The 24313-nt window shown below is 38.1% G+C and overlaps 1 long non-coding RNA gene across 13 annotated transcripts in view; it reads left to right on the forward strand.

Moving 5' to 3' along the window:
- Positions 1 to 24313, forward strand: part of LOC145720924 (uncharacterized) — a 157405-nt gene that overhangs the window by 58970 nt on the left and 74122 nt on the right. For 2 of the 13 annotated variants that reach the window (XR_014144248.1, XR_014144252.1), the window contains one exon: positions 22542 to 24142. The exons of 9 other annotated variants lie outside the window; for them this stretch is intronic. This is a non-coding gene — a long non-coding RNA (uncharacterized LOC145720924). Of the gene's footprint in view, positions 1 to 18066; positions 20080 to 22541; positions 24143 to 24313 lie in introns of those variants that run through there. 2 more of the 13 variants (XR_014144257.1, XR_014144246.1) reach the window with 2 other exon arrangements.

A 24313-nucleotide genomic window follows, 5' to 3' on the forward strand; every position in this document is an offset into this window, starting at 1 on the left:
GAGTGCCCTTGCCTACCCCATTCTTCAGGTTAAGCTCAGGTATTATTTCTTAAGGGATGTTTTATCTAGTGTCACTTGTATGGACTAAGTACTTATTTTATCAAATGCTTAGCAGTTATATTGTAAACATTTTGATAATTTTTTTCCTACAATGTGAGGTCCTTGAAGGCACAGACTTCTTTTTTATTTATGGTATCTTTTGAGCCCAGAACATGGCTATCTTTCCTTAGGTGTTTGATATAAGTGTGTTGAATGAATGGATGGCTACTTCTGCTGTTGTGTTACACTGTTAAGACTTTCACAGTTTCCTGAGGATAGATACCTGTCTTGTTTGTGGTTCTAGTCTCAATATTTGACACAATCCCTGGACATCACAGGCAGTTAGTACACGTATAACCAAAATCACCTTAGACATAGGTAGATGTATTCATGCTGATATATTTACTCATCAGCTGATAACTAGGGTTTAGATCAATTGGAATATTTCACTCAGATATTCTAGATTCAGATAGATTCTACCTTTTAGACACATTCGATTTAGTTATATATTCGAACAACAAATCTATTATGATTTCATCATGCGTAACAGTGACTAGCATATTTGGCTATATTAAAAATGTGGTATAAGAGACCTTCCTATTCTGAGAAGTTCAATGCCTTCAAACCTCACATAATCTAGATAAAATAACACTATAAAGATGAAACAAGGCTTTCTTTTTAAAAAATGGTCTCCAAATGAATATTATGTCAACTAATTATTTATTTGTGTGTATTGTATGTGTTCTATAACTGAAAGAGATATAAGGAAATCTCAAAGTGAAGGCGAAGAGAATTGAGTTAATTATGAAATAGATCCTTATGTCAAACATTTCCATTTTCATATACTTCTAAGTTGAAAATATAGTTTTAATTGTAAGGTCTGCTTTAGTTATTTTATCCTCCTTCTATTCCTTCCCACAAATAAATAATTTGAAATCAAGGAGACAGGCTCTAGAAATTATTCCAGAATCACTTGTTTTTATTTGCAACATTTGGTTTATGGAAATTATTTGGTTATAGCAATATTTATGATGACTAATAGTGGTTTCTAGGCAGCATTGTAAATAGAATTTTATAAATATGTATCTTGGCAGATGGAAGGTGATGTCGCATAAAGTGAGTCCATAAAATATATTTCATAGACTAGTGTAGGTGTTGGTTTTGCTGTTGGTTTTGCAGTTTATTTGTAATTTGTAATTGTGAATTTAAAAATACTCTATATGAATTGGATGGGGAACAATCTGATAACCTTCACACTACATTCATTGATGAAAAGATATTTGTATCAATTTGTAATTAATTTGGTCAGACCACCTCCATATTGCCCAATATATATTAAATACTTTCAAAGTATGAAATACCACTTATATATCATTATATTTTAGTAATGCTGATAGGATAAGGGAGATCACAAGAAGAAACTATGCTTCAAAACTGACAATTTATGCTGAAATAGACACATATTGAAGAATATAAATATTGCTATAATATTATATATCTTGATTACTAACAAAAAGTATTATGAATATTTTAACACTCTTGAATTTTTACCTCTTAATGTTTTTTCCCCTTTCCTTTTCAAGTAGCTATCTTGTGAATTTAGACATCTATTTTATGTTCATGCTACCATTTTTCAAAATGTATTTTGGAAACCTCTTATAGAGTAGGTTGCAGAGTCTCTTAATATATTACTTTTCAAAAATTTGTGGTTTGATTTTTAAAGACAATGAAAAAAACAATTCAGAAGCAGAAAGAATTCTTAAAAATATAATTTCTAATTAATTTTGGCAGGGTCACAAATTCAAATGGTTGCAGGGGCCAAGTAGGTAATGTAAGGTGAGACAGACAGCATTCTAGGGACTACAATGCCTGCCTGGAGAGCTCAGGCCTTGTCTAAAGGACACCAGAATGCAGTATCAGCATTGCCTGGTTTTCCAGTCTTGCAAGCAAGCCTGAAAATTTGCATATTTCCTGGACTTTTCCAAGTTTTAAATGTTGGTTCAGTTCTTTTGAACACTTTATTTGCAATCTCTGCTTTAAAGTAATGCCTCTTCATAGTGCTTATACTCTTTGTAAATTCTTCTTAAAGTTTTCATAAATTCAACTCTTCTCTTTTTCTCTCTAATTTGTCAAGAGCTTCACGGCAAAGTGTGAGAACAAAGAGTAAAAATGGTCTTTTTTATCAGTGAGGCCTTCCCCCATATAAAAGAGCAACCAACCCCCTCACCTTATCCCTATATATTTTTCTCCATATCATTTATCGATATTTTACAAATTGTATATTTACTTGTTTGTTCATCATCTTTTCCTCTCCACTATAACATAAGCTCCATGAAGATATTTTTTGTTCATTGATGTATGTTTAGTTCTTAGAACAACTACTGGCAAATAGTAGGCCCTTAATAAATACCCATTGAATGAATGAATATTTCACAGATAATCAACTGCATAGGGGAAATAACTAAGAATTAGGGATATTTTACCTTAGCCAGAAAAGACATAATCAGGAATACAACCAACAATGTGTTGGCACTGGCTCATACTGGCCTATAAGAGCTGATTGTGTGTGTCTCTTCTCAGCTCTGCATTTAGTGACATCCTATTGGTTACTTGAAGCCAGTCATGGTGAGAGTATTTCTGCTACAGAAACTAATAAATGATACAAACATGTCATTTACCAGCACACCCCTGGACACAAGAGTTGTGAGATACTGGCTTAGCAAAAGAAAGCACTTTTAAACATTTAGAGTTCTCCAACAGAGGAATGGCCTAACTCACAGGCAGTATTTATTTATTTATTTATTTATTTATTTATTTATTTTTATTTTTTGGGTAAATATATTTTTTATTTTAATTTTTTTATTATGTTCAGTTAGCCACTGTATAGTACATAATTAGTTTTTGATGTAGTGTTCAATAATTTATTAGTTAAGTGTAACACCCAGTGCTCATCACATGTGCCTTCCTCAATACCCATCACCCTGTTACCACCTACCCCCCCACCCTCCTCCTCTCTGAAACCCCCAGATTGTTTCTCGGGGTCCATAGTCTCTCATGGTTTGTCTCCCTCTCTAATTTCTCCCCTTTTGGATTTCCCCCCCTTCCCCTATGGCCCTCCATGCTATTGCTTATGTTCCACATATGAGTGAAACCATATGATAATTGTCTTTTTCTGCTTAACTTACTTCACTTAACATAATCCCCTCCAGTTCCATCCATGTCGATGCAAATGGTGGGTATTCATCATTTCTGATGGTTGAATAGTATTCCATTTTGTATATGTACCACATATTCTTTATCCATTCATCTGTTAAAGGACATCTTGGTTCCTTCCACAGTTTGACTATCATGGACATTGCTGCTATGAACATTGGGGTGCCCATGTCCCTTCCTTTCACTACGTCTGTATCTTTGGGGTAAATACCTAGTAGTGCAATTGCTGGGTCATAAGGTAGCTCTATTTTCAACTTTTTGAGGAACCTCCATACTGTTTTCCAGAGTGGGTGTACCAGCTTGCATTCCCACCAACAGTGCAAGAGGGTTCCCTTTTCTCCACATCCTCCCCAACATTTGTTGTTTCCTGTTTTGTTAATTTTTGCCATTCTAACTTGTGTAAGGTGGTATCTCATTGTAGTTTTGATTTGTATTTCCCTGATGGCTAGTGATGTGGAGCATTTTTTCATGTGTCTGTTAGCCATTTGTGTGTCTTTTTTGGCGAAGTGTCTGTTCATGTCTTCTGCCCATTTTTTGACACAGGCAGTATTTAGGTCTATTTTAGAGATTTACTTCTTCAGATTATGCATTGTAAAACTTACTCAAGCATGTAGTTTATGGTGCCCTGATGAAATATTTAAGTTTGATCTTTTGTTTTTTATTGAATAAAGTAAGCATAGGTGTTTATAGTCTTCTTATATTTCCACTTACTTATTTTTTTGTTTTTATTTATTTTATTTTATTATGTTATGTTAATCACCATACATTACATCATTAGTTTTTGATGTAGTGTTCCATGATTCATTGCATATAACACCCAGTGCTCCATTCAGTATGTGCCCTCTTTAATACCCATCACCAGCCTGACCCATCCCCCCCCCAGAACCCTCAGTTTGTTTCTCAGAGTCCATAGTCTCCCATGGTTTGTCTCCCCATCCAATTTCCCCCCCTTCATTTTTCCCTTCCTGCTAAAAAAAAAGAAAAAAAAGAAAGAAAGACGATCCACTTACTTATGATGAGGATAGTATGTCAAGTATTTGTGGGTATGTTGTTATTTCCTGTTATTTCTGCTTGTTTTCACTAATAAGTCTTGTTTCTTTGTGTGCCTGGTTATGGTCACTGTGTACTAGACATTATTTAGAAACCTCCCCTGTAGGAATAATTGGAGGTCTAGAATGTTGGATCTCCTCCAGAGAGAACTTTTCTTTTCTTATGCCAGCTAACTAGGGGCATAAGAAAGTTTGAGCTGAAAGTTTGAGGTTTGTTGGACCATCCAGATGATGAAAACCAGGCTATACGTTTATGCAAGGGCTGTGTTACTGATAGTGCCACTACAATGTGGGTACAACTTTTTGGTGTCTCAGTGTAAAGTAATGAGTGATTAATTAAAGCCTTCATTTTTGAACTCTTATTTTCTGATTTTTCTCTTTTTTGGGTAGAGAAGACTCTTTTTGGTTTGTGGCTGTAATATTTTATGTTGAGAGAGAGAAAAAGAAACATTTAAATATCCATTTTTTTAGAGCTACCCTATGACCCAGCATTTGCCCTACTTGGTCTTTACCCCAAAGATACAAATGTAGGGATCTGAAGGAGTACGTGCACCCCAATGTTTATAGCAGCAATGCCCCAAAGAGACAAATTACGGAGAGAGTCAAGATGTCCATCAACAGATGAATGGATAAAGAAGATGTGGTATATATACACAATGGAATATTGTGCAGCCATCAAAAAAACCCGAAATCTTGCCATTTGCAACGACGTGGATGGAACTAGAGGATATTATGCTAAGTGAAATAAGTCAATCAGAGAAAGACAAGTATCATATGATTTCACTGATATGAGGAATTCTTAATCTCAGGAAACAAACTGAGGGTTGCTGGAGTGGTGGGGGGTGGGAGGGATGGGGTGGCTGGGTGATAGACATTGGGGAGGGTATGTGCTATGGTGAGCGCTAACGAAGAGGGGGAAATCGGAGAGGGAGATGAACCATGAGAGACTATGGACTCTGAGAAACAAACTGAGGGTTCTAGAGGGGAGGGGTAAGGGCATGGGTCAGCCTGGTGATGGGTATTAAAGAGGGCACATATTGCATGGAGCACTGGGTGTTATATGCAAACATTGAATCATGGAACACTACATAAAAATTAATTAATTAATTAGTTAAAAAATAAATAAATATCCATTTTTTACCTGCATTATCTCCACTTATTTGAGTCTTCCCCCCCCTTACTTTATTTTGTTATCTGCATCTCTTGCTAAAAGCAGAGAAGATTCTTCTTATCTCTTAGTAATGGGTGGTTGCTATAAATCTAGCTACCAATGCCAAGGTGGAAGGGAATGGTTTGGAGATCTGCTCTTCAGCATGCAGACGTCTCCTTAACCCCTTTCTATCTTGTCTTCCCCATTATCCTTCCTTCTCCTTTGCTTGCCGTTATGAAATTCAGTCCCTCGGGTTTTTTTCTCCAGGAAGTAATCTTCAGACTCCTAGGAGGAATTAGGGAGGTGAATGGGAAGAGCAGTAACTTGTCTTTGTGTGGTAGGGTTGTGAGGGTAAAATCACACTAAGCTGCATAGACACTTGTTTCCAAAGCCTCATTGTTAGCCACACCCCTTACTCCTGCCTTCCATGGAATCTGACCAAAGGCTTTCTGTTGAGAAGAATCCATTCTCTTCTAAATTATAACACTTCTGCAAGTGTGTGTGTGTGTGTGTGTGTGTGTGTGTGTGTGTGTGGCTTTCCTCACTCTGCTAACCTCTTGTTCTCATTGTCTTTGTGAAATTTTAGTTTTTTATTCCTTTAAACTTTAAGATGTTTCTAGACATAGAAGAGATAAATGTATATTTCAAGCTGTCAAGGCAGGTAAAATTAAGATTTTAAATGCTTTAAGGGCTCCCACCTATTGTCATGTTTTCTGTAGCCACTTTTATGCTCATTTTCAGATCTGTATTTCTAATCCAGATCCCATTTCTTTACTGCTACTCGTATAAATAATAATAAAAGCAAACATTTAAATAATACTTATTGAATTGCAATCATTGTTCTAAGTAAGTACTTGACAAACTCATTTAAGCCTCAACCCTATGAGATAGTGTATCAGTTACCTATTACCACAATAGCTGTGTAACAAACCACTCTAAAACTTAAAAATGTAAAACAACAGTCATTTATTTTATTTTACTTTTTTTTAGATTTTTTATTTATTTATTTGACAGAGAGAGAGACACAGCGAGAGAGGGAACACAAGCAGGGGGAGTGGGGGGAGGGAGAAGCAGGCTTCCCACTGAGCATGGAGCCTGATGCGGTGCTCGATCCCAGGACCCTGGGACCACGACCCGAGCCAAAGGCAGGTGCCCAATGACTGAGCCACCCAGGCGTCCCAACAGTCATTTATTATTTTTCACAAGTCACTTTCTGCTGATCTGGGCTAAGCCCAAAAGACGTTGGCCTGGCTCACTCACCCTTTTACAGTCAGCTGCTTAGTTGGATTGAGTTGTGGGTCTAGGATGGTCTCAGATAAAACAACTTGGTCCTTTTCTATGTGGTCTCTGATTTTTCAAAAGACTAGCCTGGGATTATTCTCATGGCCACAGAAAGACTCCAAGAGAGAAAGAGTGGAAGTCTTGAAACCTCAGCTCAGACACACTATCATGTCCTACATATTCTGTTGGGTAAAGCAAGTCAAAACGCTAATAGGTTTATTTACTAGGTCTGCAGTCTTCTGCTTTAGCAGAGGGTCTTTGTCTTTCATGAGATGGACCACAACCCTTTCTTGTTTTAACCTGACTCACCTTGCAAAGAATTTTAGGTGACTCTGGGCTACAATGGTCCTCAGAAAAAAGGAAGATGAGCCTTAGTACCACCAACACAAGGAATTGGTAATAGCAGCCTCATTACCAGTTTTCTGCATTTGTAGAAACATCAGGTCCAATGGTGTCAGCTGTAAATACTGCTTCCATTATGGTTTCCCAGGAAGTTGCGTCTAGAAATCTACATAGAATTGGTCTGTTGGTTTGATATTAGAGAGAACTAAAAAATATTGGCAATTGTTTTATCAGTTATTGTTTTTGGAAATCCATTGTGTTTTAACATCTGGAAGAGGTGGGAAAAAAAAACCCACACATGCATCAATGATGTTTTGTGCTTTGAAGACAAGTGTTCCAAAAACTGACAGGGTCACATTTCTAAACTTCTCAAAATACAGACCAGTTCTTTAAATAATCGGGTTTCATTTTTCCAATTCGATATCTTCGAAAGCAGGTTTATATACTCTACAAATCCGAAAGCATTATCATCCTTCCTTGCAAATTGATACTTTATTACTATAAAAATGTAGTTGCAACATGTCCACCTACACTCAGCAGATGACCTAAATCCTTCCAGTGTTGTGTGGGAAATGACCTTGGTGCACCTTATACTTATAGCCTCAAGGACACCACCAGGCAAGTTATCTGTACACGAGGTCACAGAACAGACAGGTTTACAAACTAAGTTATATCTTGAGCTACAGGTTTTATTAAGTAAATTTAAAATAAACTGTGACAAGCAAAAGGAAAGAGTGGGGTCGGTTAAGCTTCTGAGGATATGAGGCAAGCAGGGTGGAAAACTCACACTCCTGAATACTGGGATATCACAAGGCAAGTTTGGGTTTCAACAAAGATTCAACTATTTGGAAATATCTTGTTGATTATCTCAGCTTTAAATTAGATATTTGTTTTTCTAGAAAACTAAGAGTACAAAGACCTACAGAATAAAAATTTTATGTAAACAATGGGTAAGGGGGGGGTACCTGGGTGGCTCAGATGGTTAAGTGGCTGCCTTCCGCTCAGGTCATGATCCCAGGGTCCTGGGATCGAGCCCTGAATCAGGCTCCCTGCCTTACACTGCTCTCCCTGCTTGTTCTCTCTCACTCTTTCTGTAAAATAAATAAATAAAAATCTTTTAAAAAACAATGGGTAAGGTGCTAAGCAAATGTAAGATGTTTTTGTTTTTGACATTATCAGCAAGGTTGCTCTGGAAGCACAACATTCTTGTTGTAAATCCCATTGTGGTAATGAGTTACTCAATTAGAATCATTCATTCACTCACTCACGTAATTATTTATTGATTTATTATGTACCAGTATACTTTTAGACAGTGGGAATGAAACAGTGAACAAAACAGCAAATATTCCTGCTCCTACAGAACTTCCATTCTGGTAAGGAGAGAGAGAGAGAGAGAGACAATAAAACAAAATAAATAATTAAGTTGCATGGTATGTAAGTACAATCAAGAAAAAATAAAGCAAAATAAGGGCGTTTGAATAAGGGGGATAGGGGTTGCAATGAGGGTAGGCCTCTTTGGTAAGCTGATGTCTGAGCAGAGTGAGCCCTGTAGATATTTGGGGTGGCAATGTGAGAACATTTTTGTGTTAAGAAGAGATGAAATTCTAGAATTAATTTGAAGATAGAGCCATCAGTGTTTGTTAACAGGTTGGATGTAGGCTGTGACAACAGCCAGTGCACAGGCCCTGAGACAAAAGAGTTCCTCATTTCTTCTAGGAGGGGGAGAGCAAGACACCGGGAGATCAGAGAAATCATGGTGGAGCCAAATGTATAGGACTTTGTAGGCAATTTTAGGAATTTGTCTTTTGCTTAAAGTGGGAATTATTCATTTTATATGCAGGGTTTTATATGCATATATATTTTACATGCAGGTTTTAAGCAGAAGAGTGATTGGCTATGGCTGACATTTTAAAATGGTCACTCTGCCTTGTTGAGAGGCTAAAGTGGTTAACGATGAAAGCAGGAAAACCAGTTCAAAGGCTGTTGTAATAATCCAGGTGAGAGAAGCCAGTGACAGAGTTCAGGGTGATAATAGTGAGGGCACTAGAGAGAGGTTAGATCTTACATATAATTTGAAGAATGAATGATCAGAATTTGTTAGCAGAATGGATGCAGGGTCTGAAGAAAGAGAGGAATCAAGGCGAGTCCAGGGTTTTTTTAATCTGAGCACCTGAATGGATGGTAATAGCATTACCAGAGATGGGAAAAGGGTGCAGCATTTGGGAGAGAAGAAAGCTGTTTTGGATATACTAATCTAAAGTGTAAAGGTCACATTAAAACCTTAGATACATGAATATGTAGTTCAGGGGAGGACTGTGAGCTGCAGTTATAAACCTCAAGTTATCTCCATGACAGGGTGATACTGAAAGCTATGAATCAGGAGAACATCACCAACGCAATGAAGATACTTAGAAGTAGGGCTAAAGGACTGAGTGTGAGTTGCTTAGGCATTAAAATGTCTGGGAGGAGAGGAGGGGCTGAAAAGGAAACAGAGTAGGAATAACCAGTAGCAGGGGATAAAATATCTGGAGCATGCCTTGAAAGCCATGTAAAGAACCATTTTAAATGCTTCTTTGATCAAATAAGGTGAACATTGAGAATGGGTCAGAATTGGATTTAGTAATCTGAAGGTCGTTGGAGATGTTGGTCTGAGCGTAGTTCAGTGAGTGGCAAAACCAGGAGAAGGGAAGGAGCAGGGGTAGCATGGACAAGGCATGGAGCAACAGGTGGACTCCGAAGGGAGACATGGGTCAAGAGAGTTGAAAGTTTGTGTTCCTTTCTTTCTTTCTTTCTTTCTTTCTTTCTTTCTTTCTTTCTTTCTTTCTTTCTTTCTTTTTTTGAAACTTAATATGGAAGAAATTACGTACTTGAACACTAATGGAAACAATCCAGTATAGAGTGGGAAATTGATGATGTGGGGGTGGGAGGAGAGAAGGGAAGAGAGATTTGAGAAGCTGTATCTTGAATAAGCCATGTGGAATGTGACCTAGTGCGTAACTAAGGGGTTGCCTGAGATACTAGGATGTGGGTAGTTCACCTGTAATTACAGGAAAACAGAGTATATAAGGATCTCTACTACAGGCAAATGTGATGGGGGAGCCCCTGAGGGTGTCTTCTGATTGCTTCAGTTTTTGTTTCAGCAAATTGGAAAGCACAATCACCGGTTGAGAATGATGGCAGGAGAGGTGTTGGGAGCATGAGGGGACGTTTACTGGAAAAGTCATGTAAGAGTGGGTTCGATAGTCACAGCATACAAGCATGAGGAGATGGGGCTGGTGGGGGGTGTGTCTGTGCCCTACCCATGGTTGCTCAGGGCAGTTTGATGCTCTAAGGTTAGTCAAAATTGCTGGAGTTCTACCCTTAGCCTCTCTCCTCTTCTGCCTCTGCTTCTTGAGAACTAAACCTGTAATTACTCTCCCTTTCCTTGTTGAAACTGCACTGCTTGCACTTCTGTGATTTACCTACTGTCCTGGGCGCTAATTGTTTGCACTTTGTAATTTATTCCACTATTATATTAATAATTAAAGTTGACCATGGTGGTATATGTTTGGCTAAGCTAGGATTTATGAGTAGATTTATTTTTTTCCAATCCATAAGTATTTTATTACATACCTTTAAATGATAAGAATACCTTAAATAATATAATTACAATACCATAATCACACCTAAAATAATATAATCACATAATGTTTTCAATGGTCACTTTTAATCAGCTTTCTCATAATAATTATTTTTTCCCATTTGATTTGTTCAAATTAGGAGCTAAACGTGGTTCATACATTGTATTTGATTGAAACATCCTTTGGGGCACCTGGGTGGCTCAGTCAGTTAAGCATCTGCCTTAGGCTCAGGTCATGTTCCCGGGGTTCTGGGATCTGGGATCGAGTCCCACGTAGGGCTCCCTGCTCAGCAGTGAGTCTGTTTCTCCCTCTTCCTCTCCCCCTCTACCTGCTTGTTCTCTCCTTCTCTCTCAAATAAATAAATAAAATCTTAAAAAAAAAAGAAACATCCCTTAAATATTAAGAATGTTATATTGCTTTAATTTTAATTGCTTTTATATTGCTCTCCTTAAATTTATTTGCTAAGAATATGGAATCATTTGACTAGATTTAAAAGAAGGAACTGTTTTTGAATCAAGTTTGTAGACTGGGATCATGGGAACATGATTATAAATTAGTATAACTATTTTAATTAATAAAGCAATATCTACATCTGGCCACAAAACCTTTACTTCTGTTTAAAGAGTTTCTTGAATGGGCAATGAGGACATGTATTTTTGCAAATGGATATGTCCCTTTTATCTATTCTGTTCTTAGACAGATAAGGAGAGCAGGGGGCAAAGGAGCCACTGGAAAGAGGAACATTTTCCCATTTTTAGTTTTATCATCTTAGCAGAAAAAAAACATATTATGGCTGTGGTAGAACAGTCAGTATCAGGTGAGAAAAGACAAGAATTTTCAGCTAGGCTGGCCTGAATCCCTGATCTCCACTGATAAATTTTTACTCCAAGCTCAAAGTATTAGCAACAGAGTTGAATGGAGAGTTGAAAAAAGTGTTTTATTAACATTCTAAAATCTAAGTCAGTTTAAACAGAGACCATGAAAAGCTAACACTGATTATGAATGGTATAATGGAGAGTGAAGTAGAGAAAAGAAATTAGGTAAAAGTAAAGGTAATGTGGACTCGAAATCAGAAGTCCTGAGTTTTAATTCTGATTTTGCCATTGACTAGAAATCTTAAACAAATCTTTTAAAGTGGGAGGCCCTAAATTTCTTATTTGAAAATGGGGGTTTGAGGTAGACATCTATTGAAGACTCTTTTAATACTAAAATATTAATAATAATAAAATAGAAATAAAAATAAATAAAAATAACTAGAACAATGCTTCTATGAAGTGAGTATTAAATTCTATCATCTGTTAAAATATAATGATAAAATTTATTGATGTATTTTATTTATCAATTTTTAAAGAAATAAGTCTTTAGATTTTGATAATAAGATTGACAGTTTTTCTTTTTAAAGCAGTATAGAAACCTAAAAAAGAAGTTGAAAAAAAGCCCATGTTGAAAAAAAGCCCATGTAATCCCATCTTTCACTATTTACATTTTGATGTCTCTAAGACCATGGCCTAACAATTGCTATTGTGAATGGAATATGTTTATTTTAAGTAGGTATTTATTGAAAACTAAAATATTAATTTTGAAACTGGATACCTTTGTGGAATTGTATTATTTTCAGTTATTTTTAATCCATGTTCTTGTTTGCTTCATATACAAAACTCCTTTATGTGCAAATAAAAAATATTTAATTTTGAGCCCCTGTTACATAAGGACTCCTTTCAATTATTAATACTTCATATTCTTTGAAAATACTTTTAAACAACTCCTTAGTTATTTTAGAACAGTATGTCCAAAACAATATGTTATTTCTAGAACAATATTAATAGTAGTGTTGAGAGTAAAAATTTCTGGCTGATACTGATTTTTTTTTTTAGTCATATTGTCATTTATTAAGTTAAGAAAAATGTAGAATAGGTGTTTGATGACTTTTTGGAATCTATGATGATTACAGAGTATTTTCCCCTTCATCTCTTATTTGTTTATGTATTTAATTTTTTTTGAGAGAGAGAGCATGTGTGCATGGGCAGGTGTGCTTGTGCATGAGGGGGGGGTGGGGCGTGGGGAAACAGGCAGAGGGAGAGGAAGAGAGAGAATCTTAAGCAGTCTCCATGACCAGCACGGAGCCCTGATATCAGAACCCTGAGATCATGACCTGAGCCGAAATCAAGAGTCGGGCGCTCAACCGACTGAGCCACCCAGGCGCCCCTTGAAAGAAATTATATTAACAAGCCTTCTAGCATTAAACTATTTTTACATTCTGGAAATGAGCATCAGTGGGTCATATACTAGAATTTTAATACAGAAATGGATGATAAATGTTAACATTTTATTAGCAATTTTAGCTGTTAAGTTTATATCAAGATGAGTCTGTGATTTTATTTTTCTGTATGATGTTTTGCTCAGGTTTTGTTTCAGGGTTATATTAACTTTATGTAAAGTAAAGCTTTCCTTCTTTGTCCGTGCTCATAGAAATATTCCTCCTTGAAATCTGAAAGAATTATCCGGTAACGCATACTTTGTTGTTGTATAATAGCTTGGTCAGTGCTTTCTTTATCATTGATTTGTTTTGAGGGAATGTGGTTCATTTATGCTTTTCCAGGAAGAAAATGTCTTTCAAACAGATTTTCAAACTTATAGAGTTGACCACAAAAATTTAATAACTTCCTTGGGAACTCAAAAAGAAGGGGGATTACCTGTAGATAATAGTATTATTTTATGTATTTATAATTATCTTGACATTATAGTTCCTCTTCAAAATTTTTTTCTCTTTCCTGGAGTAAATATTTTTGTAAAGAATATGCTTAATTTACATTTTGCATGCTGTGCTTTCTGCCATATTTTAAACTCTTTTATTGTAGAAAAAAGCACAAATAAAGAAAACAAAGAATTAGAGATTAATAAATTATTATAAAGTGAATAATTTTTAAAAACCACTTTATTGAGGTGTTACTAACATGTAAAAAGCTATACATAATTAATGTATACAACTCAGTGAGTTTGTGAATAAATATATGGTCATGAGACATCATCACCAAGGCTGCAAACATATCCATTGCCTCTCAAAGTTCCCTTCTTATCCCTGTATTATTATTATTATTATTATTATTATTATTTGCTTATTTTGTGATAAGAACACTTAACATAAGATCTATTCTCTTAACAAATTTTAAGTATACAATACAGTATTGTTAACTGTAGGCACTGTGCTATATAGATTTTAAGAACTTATTTATCTTCATAACTGAAATAAAGTGAATAATCTTATTACTGTCACTTAGGTCAAGAAGAACTTTAGCAGTCATCCCGTAAACCCCTCCATTTTTCCATCTGTGTTGGTAGTTTTGTTGAATTTTACTTTTTTATTTGTTATTTATTTTTTACTGAGATATAATCAGTATATAATATTGCATTAGTTTTATATGTATCACCTAATGATTTGATATGTGTATGTATTACAAAATGATCACCAAATTAAGTTTATGTTAACATCCATCACCACATATACTTACACATTTTTTTCTCTTGTGATGAGAACTTTTAAGGTCTACTCTTTTAACAACTTTGAAATATACAATGGAGTATTGTTAACTATAGTCACCTTGCTGTACTTTACATGCCCAGGATTTATTTATTTTAGTTTCTTGTCTTAATCATGGCTCTTCTCCCTCCAAAAGTACCCACTATCTTGACTTTCATAATAATTACTTCTTAGCTTTTCCTTGTGATTTTATCACCCAATAGTGCATGCCCACTTTTAAAAACTTTATATCACTTTTAAGTGTCTTTTAATCTACACATTCTCTATCCTTTCTTCCCATTCTAATAAATATCTTGGAGAACCTGGGGAATTGGACTGATAGAGTTTTTCACAGTTTAGCATATTTCTGTCTTCTGTAAATTTCTTGTAAATTGGCAACTCGATCCAGATGCTTGATGAGACTCTGGTTGGGTTCCCTCGCCAAGACTGTGGCTGTGATGCATTCTTTCATTAAGAAGTACAGAATGTCAGCTTTTCACTTTGTTTTTTTTAAAATGTTAGCATCCACTGATGCTCAACGCCTAACATTCTAAAATGTTAATATTTAAATTCTCTCATTTGGTTTTCATTCAATAACTGGAACAATTTTACAAGATGTTTTTCCTAAGCTACTTGGTTGCTCAATGGTATAAATAATAGGGAAGTAAGGATAAATGCTTGATTTATTTCTTTTATTTAACCAATTAAAAGAATTATTGTGATAACACAACATGAGATCCTCCTCTTAATAGATTTTTAAGTGCACAGTACAGAGTTTTTATCCATAGGCACAGTGTTGAACAGCAGAACTCTAGAATAAGCCACTTACAGGAGGACAAACACCATATGATTCTGGTGGTTTTTTTTTTAAACAAATTTTTTGCTTTTACTCAACTTTGAGGAAAGTAACAACGGCAGAATTGCTATTGTTCCCAAAAGAGCATAGATAGATTATTCATGGTTCCCCTTTCTGCTTATCTGACTCCCATTTTAATTTGTCTTCCAAATTTAAATATAGATTCAGTTATGCTATACCGGAGACGGGTAGAAAAAGAGCTGTGGCCATGGGAAGCTGTATTTCTGTATGATTTACTCTCTGCATGTGTTGGGGAAATGCACTGGATTTCACTTCTAGTGTGTACTGTGAATTCCAGTGTGGGTGGGGAGGCAGGGGTGTGGGGGAGGAGGTGGGCAGGGTGGGGGAGGTGGGAGATATGGAGAGGAGAGTGAGGGGTTGTGTTTATGTCCTGCATTGAGGGTGTACGGGAGTACTCCTTTGATTCTGGATTATTCACCTACTTTAGCTAGGCAGGTCTTTCAGGCTGAACAGTTATGTCTCCCCAAATTCATATACTGATCCCGCAATGTGATGGTTTTTGGGGTTGGGCCTGTGGGACGTGATTAGGTTTAGAAGTGGCCATGAGAATGGGACCCTCGTGATAGAGTTAGTGCCCTTGTAGAAGAGGAAGAAAAAGTACATTCACCAAGGAAAGGTCACATGAGCTCACCGTGGGAAGGAAGCCCTCCACAAGCCAAGAAGAGAACCTTCAAGACACTGACTATGGCTGGCGCCCTGAACTTGGTCTTCCATTTTCAAGAGGGTGAGAAAATAAATGTCTTATTTAAGCCACTCAGTCTATGCTATTTTATAAAGTAGCCCAAGCCGACTAAGACAGAAGATGGGAAGTCAAGCTGGAGGAAAAAAACAAGGCCCAAGGGTTTTTAGTTTGGTAAGGCCACTTTTTTGGGATTTTTTTGTTTTTTTGTTTGTTTGTTTACGTCCTGCTTCTTGCATAAGCATCTTTGTATCTGTGAAAAATGCTCCCCCTTACTTCTAGAGCCTGTTGATCATAAGGATCCTTCCCAGCAGCCAGGTTGGAGAAAATATGTTACATTTTAAGAAAAGTGGCTACTATTAAACAAATAAAAACACCCTGCAGAGAGGCTGCTCCTTCTTCCCTCTGCCCCCTCATTCGCCTGGGGGCAGGGACGGGTTAGGGCAGAAGTCTTTTTCCCAAAATCTCCAGTGCTTCCAGTCCTGTTCTACATTTATTCACCATCAGTGGGAATTGGCAGAATTTGCTTTAGATATTTCTCTGAAAACTGCACATTTTCAGGAAGGGAAGTTGCACATCAACCTTTGATGTTTTTCTTCACACTGATTCGAATTTACGGCATTTGGTAGTAATTCCTGCCAAAGATTTGTGATACATCTTTGGCAGTATTTACTAGTTTCAGAACAGATAAACATTTTTTTTTCCTCATTTTTATTTCTTTTGCTTCTGTCAGTTTTAAGAAGAGGCCTTTATAAGGGGTTCTCATAAGATTATTGCCCATTTTCTTCTTTTAAATAAAAATGAGTGAGTAAAGCTTCTATAAGGCACTTTATTATTTGAACCATGAGACAGCTAACACTTCATGTAGCAGTTCTTAAAGTGTGTTCCTTAGAACCCAATTACATGTCACATTAAAAGGAGTTATAGGAGAAAAGGTTGCCATGGTCAAATAGATGTTAATAATACATCTGAAACAAAATTAAACATGATCCTTTCCTGAAGGACTTTCCAGCACCTTTACTATACAAAAGGGCATTGTGAGTCTACAAAACAAATATAATATGCAGTGTTTCCCAGAACTTATTTGAATTCAGTACCTTTTTTTTTCTATAAAGCATCACAAAGGAAAAATAAATTTGTAGACTATAAAATACTTGTATGACAACATGATTTCCTAATTGCAGGTGAATAAGAATAAAGAAAAGTCTTCTGAATGTGAGCCTTGCAAAGTTAGTTATAAAAACATCCCTCCACCAACCCCCTCTTTTCTGCTCCTTCCTTCCCTCCATTCATGCAACAAATGCTTAAATGCCCCTTTGTGCAATACAGAACTGCTTACTTGACTTTTAATATGAGGGAAGTTATATGTTCATCTCCTGCTTTACAGGAATATCGCAAGAACCGAATGAAGCAATGCATGTAAAGAGCCATAATATTCTCATTGCCCTAGACTGAAACCTATGGACCAATACTTTTCAAATATGCTCTTGTAACACACTGATCTGTTGAGATTTGTTGTGAAATATGTTGCAAGTTTCTAGTATTTCCAAGTTAGCGATATTATATAGTTTTCTTTTTAAAAACAAAACATACTACGTTCCAGGTTAGACTTATAATAGCATCATTGTCACTCATTTGATTTGTAACATGTTTTCTTAGGTGGAAGAGAAAGAGAAAAAGTTTTAGGTAGTCTTTTGGATATTGGGGAAAGCCCTGGGGTTGGACTGTCTCTGTCATTTGTCTGTGGCATGTGAAGGTAGCCCATAAAAGCTGCAAACTAAAGCAGACCAGGTACCTTAGAATAATGAACATTCATCATTTTGGTAAATTAAAAGCAGTCCCCAAGGGCAGTGACTTGAAATGTTGCTGAGATGTGAATTCAGTCACATGTGCTGTGAGGTTGGATAGTAGGGAATGAGTCACTTGGTAGTTACGGAGTTTAGGGGCTCTTGGCAGAAACCGGATTTGGGAGCAGCGAGCTTGGGAAGATGGTGGAGTAGGAGGACCCAGAGCTCACCCAGTCCCACTTTTCAACTAGATATTGTCCACATCCAAGTCAACAAACTGGAGAGCTATTCAACAATTGGCAGAACCACCTCCACAACTAAATATAGAGTAGAAGCTGCAGCTGAAAGTTTGGGAAGGTCAGAAAGGTGGAGGGAGGCTGCCCACAAGAGGGAGGGAGCTGCCCCACAGAGAGAGCAGAGAAAGAGGCCCTTGCACCAGGGAGCTCGCACGGTGTGGGGGGGTGGGGCGTGGAGGGGGGGTGGGGTGGGGGTTGGGGGGTGGGGGTGGAGTGGAAGACTAATCCCCATAATGTTTGGCTTTAAAAACAAGAAACATGATTTCTTCAGAGAAAGTCCAAAGCTTATGCAAATATTCTTGTGAACAATATGGCATGAAGGCACAAGTTTGACCACCACCGGTGTGAGTGAAATCTGAAAGAGAATTTTTATTTGCTTACGATGATTTTGCAGAAACCATCAAATCACTTTGGCCCCTTAGAGTTCTCTTTTAGGGCTAAAGAATTTCATATAAGGGGAGAGTTACAAGCTGATTGGAACCAAGGGTCAGCGCAGATGCAATCAGACCTTACTGGAAAATAGATGTGAACACACATGTCCAGTAAGGAGAAACCAACCTCAGCATTTAAAGGGAAGAGGACACACTGACTTTTCTACCTAGTTGCAGTGCAGCAGATTTTATGACTAAGGGCAGACTTGCTCTGCTCTTTTAACCTAAGAGCATCTAGCAATAAGAACAAGTGCATTGTGCCTGCGTATTGGTGCTCTGGTATATAAAATTGTGACACGGCACGACCCCTTTTGGGCAGATTTTATTAGGGCACACTCTTTTGCAGACTGCACCAGAAACACAGAGTCATAGAGAGTTTTTTGAGTCAGTTCTCCACATCGAATTATCCCTTTTCATCTCAATTAGCATATATTCTTTTAGATACAGTAAAAATACAAACAAAGATGACAAAGTCTTCCTTTTGGAAAATATGCTGCAAAAAAAGCACCTTTTACCTACATCTACCAAGTGCTACTGGTTTTGTCATTTAACTAGCTATCTGGGGAGTCAAGCATGCCAGTGGATGCTTTAGACTTCATTGCATTTTGTTTACAGAAATAACCTCAGTCATGGTAGTCAAAATCTCAGGAAGACCAATGGATCTTATTTAGTATATGATGTATCTAACATTACTACTGTATTAATGGAAATGTTAAACCAATTGCTGTTAATATGTAGTACGCATGGGGTTACAGTTTATAGGGTGCTTTTCTTGCACCTGCTCTTGATGTTTTCGTGGTAGAGAGTTTAGAGTTAGATGCTCTGATGCAGGTATCCTAATAGGCATTAAGCCTCCTGGGGTCTTGTTGGAAGCTGTAACCTGAGCCAGAACCAGGTTCAGGGACACTGATCTTGCTATTGAGGCTGGCTCAGTGGAAGGCCATCAGATGGTGATGAATCTATCTCATTCCTAACTCTGGAGGTCTGCATACCAAGCTATACAGTCCCATGGGTGGGGCATGATGGGCATGATTCACACTGTATTTGGAAAGCTGAAGCTTGGGGGATTGGCATGTGTCTTCCCTAGAAAGTCAAGCCTTGGACTCAGGTCCATCATTATAAGGTACACACAAAGGAAGGGCTGACAAAAATTACCTATGGTCCCCGGAAGTAGATACACTATATTAGAGTCCATGAAAAGCTTCATGTCCTAAAGGGAAACCAAGAAAATGAAGCAGAGGAAAAGGGTAGATGGGGAGTGGGAATCTGCATTTCAGGTGATAACTGGATCTTTGGGAAATCAACCACCAGGGCTAGACCCTAGCAAATGCTTCCTGGCATCCTTGTTTGAGCTTGTAATCCCTGAGTCCAGCAGTCATTCTGGGGCCCTACAAGACTGTGTTGAAGACAAGAGTTGGGCAAGTTGACGGACAAAGGCTCTACAAATATACATTAGGCTCTCCCCTGGAGATTTCCATGTTAAGAAATACATCACCAGAATATCTTATTCTGCATACTCTCAGAACTGACCGAGAATCTGAGGTTGCATGTGGGAATCATGGGGGGAGTCGCCTGAGGGCTTGGAACCATGGCCATGTGGGGTGGAAATTAGTCCAGAAGAGCAGTTAGGTTCCTCCTATCTCTCCTTGTTTCCACTTCTTTTGATACCACTATTCTTGCCCCTTTGAGCCGGCTCTTAGTGAAGGAGGGGAATGGTGACATCTTGTCAACAACCTTGGGCAAGAAGAGGAAGAAGGCTGGGAAGAAAACCAAGGAACTATAACCAAGCGGGAAGGAGGTATCTTTTGACTATTTATCTTGGGTTGGCCATTGGGGCGCCTGGGTGGCTCAGTTGGTTGAGCAACTGCCTTCGGCTCAGGTCATGATCCTGGAGTCCCTGGATCGAGTCCCACATCGGGCTCCCTGCTCGGCGGGGAGTCTGCTTCTCCCTCTGACCCTCCCCCTCTCATGCTCTCTCTCTCTCTCTAAAATAAATAAATCTTTAAAAAAAATAAAGAGGGCGCCTGGGTGGCTCAGTTGGTTAAGCGACTGCCTTCGGCTCAGGTCGTGATCCTGGAGTCCCGGGATCGAGTCCCACATCGGGCTCCCTGCTCGGCGGGGAGTCTGGTTCTCCCTCTGATCCTCCCCCTCTCATGTTCTCTGTCTCCCATTCTCTCTGAGATAAATAAATAAAATCTTTATCTTGGGTTGGCCACTTGACTACCTGGGTCCTTCTAAATATATCAGTGTTTGGGCCTCATTCTAGAACATCATTATCAGTCACTGGGTGTGAGACCCAGATATTGTTGTTGTTGTTGTTGTTGCTGTTTTTAAAACTCCTCAGGTTATTATATATATAGCCAGGATTAATATCTAGTGACTTCTATCAATAGGCCAACACAAAGGTATGTAATTATTGAAAATTTGGCACAAGAATTTGGATGGTAGTACTTGTTTATATACCTATATCTTCTTATTAGTTGTTCACTTAGTTGCTCTCTTTATATGAATTCTATTGTGAAACTTTCCCAAAGTATGCTCTGTGGATTGCTAGTTCATGGAATGTTTATAGGCTGGTGTTGACAGTATTTCGTTTTCCCACTGTGGTCTTGGTAATGGGTTTCAGGACTCACTGTCTACCCATTTCACCCACATTCATACATAGGAAATGGAATGTCCAGGAATTCTATCAGCTCCAAGCCTCTTTTTCTCTCTTATCATGTTCTCTGTCCTTTAGATTCAGTAAATATATACACACACATGTCTTTTCTTGTCTTCTTCATCTTCATCATCCCCAATAATATAGTATGAAACATTCCCCAAACCCAGCTGATCTTAGAATGTACTTTTTCTCCCTTGGAATATGGCTCTACACATGCCCTATGGCAACATATTTGGGAAGGTAACACTATGGATGTAGGCTGAGAAAAAGGGTAAAACTAGCATTTCTAAGATAGGCCCTTGCTGCCTGTGGTTGTCTTCTTAAAATTGCCATCTCAGGGATGGCTATCAAACTCCATTTTGCTCTTAAATTATGAATAGATCTTAAGATTTTAACAGTTTTAAATAGTAGTCTATGGTTTTTTTTTCCCCCTAGAAGAATCAAGTGTTCCAATTTTCTTTCCCTCACAAATATTATGTGGGTGTGGAATGGGAAAGGAAATTTCCAACTGTTCCCTGCAGGCAGATGAGGCCCCTACCAGGCTGGTTCTCTCCAGTAATGAAGGATCCTGGATCTCCCAGAAATGTCAATTTTTATTTCAAATGTCAAACATCTTATAAACAAGCCTCCAAGTCACATTTCCCTGTCCCTTGCCAGGTGTCCTTTAGTAGGACTATTCTTGGGAAGGGCAGTTCCTTGGAGCACGCTGTTTATGCCTCTGTACCTGATTCTAAAGCTTCACAAAGCACTCTCACGCAGTAACTCGATCAACCTATTCTGTGGCTATGGAAATTGTTGTTCACAGAGGTTAAGCAAATTACCAAGGCCATGGAGCAGATGAGTGAGCGACCTGGGAGTGGGTCCAGGACTCTTAACTGCATTGGCTGGTATATTGCCTTCCATTGCTTCACAAGGCTGCAAGCTGGCCTGTGTCTTTCCCTTATACTTAATTCGAATCAGGTATTTTAATTCCCATTTCTGAGTTGAAGTCAATGGTATTTCAGCACCATAGCTAGAATGTTGTCTCAATAGAAAAATAATTATAAACCCCTGAATAGTGGTGACATTTATTCATTCAGAGTCAGCGTTGATATATTCTTCCTTCTTCACCTCCTTTCCTCTCATTCTCTCCAGGCTGCTTACAAATATATTCAATGTATCAACAAAAAAGTTTTAATAAAGACATTGCCTGAATATTAGCATTTTAGACAAAAAAAATCTAGTTGATGTTAGCCTAATCGTGCACTTTACCTAGATACATATATCTCTGTGGATAATTTTTAAACTATTTATAGTGACACAGTCGGTTGAGCATCAGACTCTTGGTTTCGGCTAGGGTGGTGATCTCGGGGTGTGAGAACGAGCCCCGAGTCGGCCTCTGTTTTCAGCTGGGAGTTTACTTGATTCTCTCTCCCCTCTCCCCAGTCCAGCTCTCTCTGTCTCTCTCTCAAAACAAACAAAACTACTTGTAAATAAAGTAAAATATTAAATACATACAGTCTCCATTTTGACTTACATTTTTCCATAAAGCATAGCCATTCTCTAACAAATTGGTATTTATTTGTTTATTTTTAAGATTTTATTTGTTTATTTGACAGACGGAGAGAGAGCACAAGCTGGAGGGACTGCAGAGGAAGAGGGAGAAGCAGACTCTTCGCTGAGCAGGGAGCCCAATGCAGGACTCGATCCCAGGACCCTGGGATCATGACCTGAGCCGAAGGCAGATGTTTAACTGACTGAGCCACCCAGAGGCCCCCAGATTGGTATTTACCAAATTGATTGATTGTGGTCTTCAAGCTAAATGAGATCATCTCTCTTGGAATCTAAGAGGCTTGAGCCATCCTACAGTCTCCCAGATGCCTGGGGGAACTAGAGGCCCAGCACCCCACTGTGATGACTCCCTGGGCCAGGATTTCACAGCTGGAGTCACAGACACCCTGGAAATAAGTCACAGTCAGGTCCTGCAACATTCTAGCTCCCTCAGACGTGCGGGGCATCCCGAGTGCTCTTTCCCCTCTCCTAGTCCTCCACTGACCCTGACACACGGCCTGAAAAAGCCATTGGGCTGATTTTGTGCAGAGCGCAAGTGTCCTCATCACACACATTCCGTAATTTGCACTAAGTTATACACATGACTGCTGCCTCCTCGGCTTACCACAGGGGGCAGACGCCGACTGGTGAAGTGTTTAAAGAAACAAATTCCCAAGGACAAGCAGGGAGTTACAAAAACGTAAAAAAAAAAAAAAGAAAAAAAGAAAAGAATACATTTTAAAATGTGTTTCCTTGAGCCACCTTTAGTAGCAAACACAGAGATGGAGTTTATTTCACTTATTTATAAATAAACAACTCTTCCTGAATGCTAAAGATACATAAACGTAAGGTTTAAAGCCAGGGTGATTTAATATTTTTCTGCAGAAAAGTACTTCTGGATAGGGTTCTCTTTTTCACATTTCAAAGTTCTCTTTTTGTATTTCAAATCTAATAATTCTACAAATATGTTTCACTCAAATATTATAATCTCCCAAATGAATAACACATTCTTAGAAAATACCCCTCCCAAAGGAGAAAGCTCCTCGAACATTCATTTTAACTTTCCTTGCCAGTCACTGATTTTCATCCTTTACTATACTTTCTAAAAACCTGAGCGAAGGCACATAAAACATTGTTATTCTTAATGAGATGGGCTACATGCAAAATGCAAAAATCTCAAGTCTGTGGAAAGCATTATAAGGAAATCCCACTATGGGTTATTGCTCTGTACAGATCTGCCTATGCTGTCTTTACTTTTGAGCATTGATGGTCATGAACATGAACATGGACACTGAAGCCTGCCTGCTAGGATCTAAATTTTTTTTTAAAGATTTTATTTATTTATTTGTCAGAGAGAGAGAGAGAGAGCACAAGCAGGGGGAATGGCAGGAAGAGGGAGAAGCAGCCTCTCTGCTGAGCAAGGAACCCGATGCGGGACTCGATCCCAGGACCTGCAGGACTCGATCCCAGGACCCTGGGATCATGACCTGAGCCGAAGTCAGGCGCTTAACCAACTGAACCACCCAGAAGTCCCTAGGATCTAAAATTTTGATTCACTACTTACTGAGTTATCTCAGACAATTCTAATTTCTCTGTGCCTCAGTTTTCTCATCTGCAAAGTAGAGATAAGAATAGTACTTATCATGTTGTTGATATTTGTAAATTGTGGGTATTTATTTAAAAAGAGGATGGTTTATTTTAGCCATTCTCACTGGTGTGAGGTGGTATCTCATTGAGGTTTTGATTTGGATTTCCCTGATGCTGAGTGATATTGAGCACTTTTTCATGTGTCTGTTGGCCATTTGGATGTCTTCTTTGGAAAAATGTCTGTTCATGTCTT

This window comes from Leptonychotes weddellii, chromosome 4 (assembly GCF_054177405.1).
Source record: "Leptonychotes weddellii isolate Sample4059 chromosome 4, ASM5417740v2, whole genome shotgun sequence".
NCBI lineage: Eukaryota > Metazoa > Chordata > Mammalia > Carnivora > Phocidae > Leptonychotes > Leptonychotes weddellii.